The sequence below is a fragment of the Triticum dicoccoides genome, chromosome 5A (genome assembly GCF_002162155.2).
Source record: "Triticum dicoccoides isolate Atlit2015 ecotype Zavitan chromosome 5A, WEW_v2.0, whole genome shotgun sequence".
Lineage (NCBI taxonomy): Eukaryota > Viridiplantae > Streptophyta > Magnoliopsida > Poales > Poaceae > Triticum > Triticum dicoccoides.
This window is the reverse complement of record NC_041388.1, coordinates 535,599,566-535,604,905: the sequence shown is the minus strand read 5'-3', so window position 1 is coordinate 535,604,905 and position 5,340 is coordinate 535,599,566.

Genomic DNA, 5,340 nt, shown 5'->3' with positions numbered 1-5,340 from the left:
GGAGCCCAAAAAAGAAGCAACAACAGCTTCAAGCTGACCAAGATCTGCTCAATGATAGATGGACCGATGTCCTAGCAGTCGAAGAATACGGCCTCAAGGGCCTAGCCAAAAGCTACATGTCGGTTTCAAAATCGGCGGATCTCGGGTAGGGGGTCCCGAACTGTGCGTCTAAGGCGGATGGTAACAGGAGGCAGGGGACACGATGTTTTACCCAGGTTCGGGCCCTCTTGATGGAGGTAAAACCCTACGTCCTGCTTGATTGTTATTGATAATATGAGTAGTACAAGAGTTGATCTACTACGAGATCGGAGAGGCTAAACCCTAGAAGCTAGCCTATGGTACGATTGTATGATGTCCTACGGACTAAAACCCTCCGGTTTATATAGACACCGGAGGGGGCTAGGGTTACAAAGAGTCGGTTACAAGGAAGGAGATCTACATATCCGTATTGCTAAGCTTGCCTTCCACGCCAAGGAGAGTCCCATCCGGACAAGGGACGAAGTCTTCAATCTTATATCTTCATTGTCCAACAGTCTGGCCAAAGGATATAATCCAGCTGTCTGGATACCCCCTAATCCAGGACTCCCTCAGTAGCCCCTGAACCAAGCTTCAATGACGATGAGTCCGGCGCGTAGATTGTCTTCGGCATTGCAAGGCAGGTTCCTCCTCCGAATACTTCGTAGAAGATTTTGAACATGAGGATTGCGTCCGGCTCTGCAAAATAAGTTCCACATACCACTGTAGAGGGAATAATATTTACACAAATCTAATCTGCTGACGTACCCCGTAGTGTGACATCACACCACAACCAAGTCTTTATTCAAATCATTTTTCATAACCTATCTCAGCGTGTTTCGCGAGGCGGTTTCCTCGGCACGTCTTGTCGAAGCAGAGATCGTGTCCCCTTATTACAGGATTCCCATTAATATGGACGTGGGTAACCCAATCGCGCCATCAATTACGGCGCTTGGGGGATAAGCGAGTTTTACCAGGCTGGTGGGGGCGCATAGTTTCGTCCGCTCTTATAAAGGGATAAGGTCTCACCTTTTTCTACCCACGCCTTCTTCCTCCTTGCTCATCCATTCTCGCACACTCGAGCTCCAGTGCCCAAGTCCACATTCTTCTCCTCAACTCTCTCCAAACATGTTCGGAGCGGGAGGCAAGTGAATGGCCTCCTCCGTCACGGAGGGACACATCAAAAAGCTACATGGAGCCAGATACTTAGCCGCGGATATCGCGCACCGGCTGCCAGCTGCGGGGCAGATCATCCCTACTCCGGAACCTCACGAAAGGGTGGTTTTCCTCCCCCACTTCGTCCGCGGACTAGGGTTTCCCCTCCATCCATTCGTCCGCGGCCTCGTGTTCTATTATGGGCTGGACTTTCATGACCTGGCCCCGAATTTCATCCTCAACATCTCGGCATTCATCGTCGTGTGCGAGGATTTCCTCCGCATCCGGCCCCACTTCGGCCTGTGGCTGAAGACCTTCAATATCAAGCCGAAGGTAGTAGGCGGCCAACAAGCGGAATGCGGCGGAGCCATGGTGGGCAAAATGCCCAACGTGGCATGGCTCGAGGGCTCCATCGTGGAGACCATAAAGGGGTGGAAATCGGGGTGGTTCTACATCACCGAGCCGCGCGACGCCAACTGGGTGGTGGCCCCCGAGTTTCGATCTGGAATCCCCACGCGGCTCACTTCCTGGAAGGAGAAGGGCCTATCTTGGGGCTCATCGGTGGAGCTGGACGGACTCCAGAAGTGTATCTGGAACATGACAAGCAAGAAACTTAAGCTTGTCAACATAGTCCAGGTCATGCTCTTCCGCCGGATCCTCCCGTGTCAACAACGGGCTTTCAACTTATGGGAGTTCGACCCGGCCCAGCACCAAACTCTGCGCGAGCTCTTCGACACGACGCATAAGGACGTCTAGAAGGTACTGTTCAAGGGCGCTGAGGTCCCCCCTTCTCTTACCGAGGACCGCGGGCTAAGCGCCCTGCGAATCTGGTAAGCTCTGTACATTGGGTAGGGTATTTATTTCCCATAGCTTAACCATGTGTGGAGTCTGAGCTCCCATGCCTTTGACAGGACTGGGTGGAGACATCGGAGCAAATTATCTGTCCATGCCTCACGACACTCATGACCCGCTTTTGTGCGGGTGAGGATAGTTGGCTGGCCCATAGCAAAAACAATGCAAGCGACACCGGCACCCCTGAAGCCAGAAATAGCAACGAAGTCTCGACGCAACAGACACAAGCGTCGAAGCAACAATGATAACACCGATGATACGGCGGTCAATGCCGGATTCAGTGGCTCTAAGTCCGGTCAGCGGAAGAAGCCGTTCAACAAGAACAGTTCGGGCTCATCCATCTTGGACCGCATACTCAATCGTCCGTGCTAGATTCATGGCACCCCAGACAAACCACCTAATCATACCAACAGAGATTGTTGGGTTTTTAAAAAGGCCGACAAGTTAAATGCCAAAAGCAAGGAGAAGGGATCGCAAAGCGAGGACGACGACGAGGAGCCCCAGCCACCGAACACAGCGGGACAGAAGAATTTTCCCCTCAGGTCAAAACGGTGAACATGATATATGCTACACACATCCCCAAGAGGGAGCGCAAGCGCACGCTCAGGGACGTCTACGCGATAGAGCCAGTCGCCCCAAAATTTAATCCATGGTCATCATGCCCGATCACTTTCGACCATCGGGATCATCCGACCAGTATCCGTCACGGCGGTTCAGCCGCACTGGTCCTGGACCCAATAATTGATGGGTTCCACCTGACGCGAGTGCTGATGGACGGTGGCAGCAGCCTCAACCTGCTCTATCAGGATACAGTGCGCAAAATGGGCATTAATCCATCACGGATCAAGCCCACAAAGACTACCTTTAAAGGAGTCATACCAGATGTAGAGGCCCGCTGTACGGGATCAATCACACTAGAGGTTGTCTTCGGATCTCCGGACAACTTCCGAAGCGAGGAGTTAATCTTCGATATTGTCCCCTTTTGTAGCGGCTATCATGCACTGCTTGGACGGACCGCCTTTGCTCGATTCAACATGGTGCCACACTACGCTTATCTCAAGCTCAAGATGCTCGGACCACGTGGCGTCATAACAGTCAATGGAAACACGGAACGCTCCCTCCACACCGAGGAGCACGCCGCTGCCTTAGCAGCAGAAGTACAGAGCGACCTTTTCAAGCAGAACCTTAATTCGGCGGCCAAGCTTCCGGACACTGTCAAGAGAGTCCGTACTATTCTACAGCAGGATAGCTTGGCTTGTCAAGAGATCGACTAGCAATTCGGCCTCCGTCCCAGTCCCGACCAAGTGGCGGCAATTGTACCGCGTGTACATAACTACGCACTCAAAATACCATGGGCATGGATGGAGGCATAACTAGCTTGTGATCCACAATACGGCTCGACCGCCCCCGGACACACGCACTTTCACTGTTTCTTCCTTCTCCTTTTCAGGTTTCTTTCCCACAGACCTCCCCTGAGGGCCTGACAATCGGTCCTTTTCGAAGGATAAATACACCAAGACGGCAAGAAGCATGGACGTACTGGGGAAATTTTAGGTGGTTTCTTTAATGATCCCTCTACCCATTTTCAGGACCCACACGCAGCTCTCCCTTGGTTAAGGCATATTAAATAGCCTTGTGCTTATCGCACTACTTGTATAAATGCGCTTTAACGCACCAATGAAATTATAATGGAAGAAGTTTGCGGCCCAAATTTTATGGCTCTAGCTTACTACCTTTTCTTGTTTTTCCTTTTTGATAACTTTATCAAATAGCACCCGTACACTCTGGTACATTTCAATTTTCCAGGGGCTTCATAGCGCATCATGACCCGCCGCGATTTTCTTGGCCTCCTGGATCTCCTGGAGGGTGCCCTGGCCCTCAACCCGGGCCTCTTCCATGCTTTGGTGGGCCTTAGCGAGTTCGGTCTCTCGATCTGAAACGTCGCGCTCCAAGTATTTGCAGTTCTTCACTGCATCCTGGAGCTCTTGTTGGACCTCATCAAGTCTGGCCTCGTGCTTCTGACGAGCGGATTTTTCCTTGGTAGCTTTCTCCTCGGCCTCGGCCAGGGCCTGTTTAAGGACCTCGACCTCAGTCGCCACTCCTACAAAGATCATGGCACTATGGTCAATACACATTATTTATTCTTTTCGAATATACAGCAAGTCTTTACATACCTTGCTTGTCTTCTAGCTACTTCCTCGCTTGGCCGAGTTCCTCCCCAGCCCACTCCAGTCTCTGCTTTAGTCCGAAGACTTCGGCAGTGTGTGAGTTGCGACCAACAATGATGCTTGCTTATTCATATAAGACACTTTTAGTTAGTTTCATGAGAAAATAAATTGATCCTCTGTCCGGCTCTTGTTTCCGAACACCGGACAATGTCTCAGGGGCTACTGTCTATATTGCTATTTTCTCTTTTGCGTCGCTTACCTCAAAACCTATCAGCAGGCTGCTGCAGGCTTCGGTTAGTCCGCTCTTGATGGACTGAACCCTCTCAATCACCGTACCCATGAGGATACGGTGTTCATCCACAATGGAAGCACCTCGTAGCGCTTCCAGCAGATTATCCGGTGCCTCTGGTTGGACAGAGGTCACCGGCGAAATAGGCACACCCCCTTATTTCGAAGGAGGTTTCTCGCCAGATTCCGAACCTGTATAGGTCTCCGGACTTGTATTCGGTTGGGGGATGAACTGAGGAAAGCCCCCATCCTCAGTCGCAATGGGGGTCGGCTCCCGCATGTGTCCAACAGCTGAGGTTTCGCCCTTTACGTCACCCTGGCGGCCTCCTGAACCTCTCCCTGGCCGGGGAAGGTCCTTTGGGACAACACCTCGTCGTCGCCCTTGCCGTGGGAGAGTGACCGGCCGGCGATGACTCGCTGGCCATCACCTTCGAATCCAACGAACCTCTTAATGAGGATTGCAGGGAGCTGTCATGGGCCGGACTGCAATGGCATAAATTAACATATTATATTATGATGCAAGAGAGGATGGATGCATGGACATATGCGGGTTTCTAGTACTTACGACACGGCCAGAGGCTTGTTTCGGGGGCGTCGCTCCGGGATGCTGTCGACGTCCCACGCGAAGTTATCTACAGGGGGACCCTTCCCCCTCTTGGGCGCGTCCGCCTCCAGATTTGTGGACGCCACCCTCTTCTTCCCCCCCCATCAGGGGGAGAGGTGCTTTCTTCCTCCTTCTCGTCATCATCTTCGGCGGCGGAGGAGAGAGTCTTGTCTTCGGACGACGCGTCTGAAGCTCCATTGCGGTGGGGCCCACTCCGGACCCCCTTGGCCTTCTTCTCCGGCGCCTTATAGGGCGCCG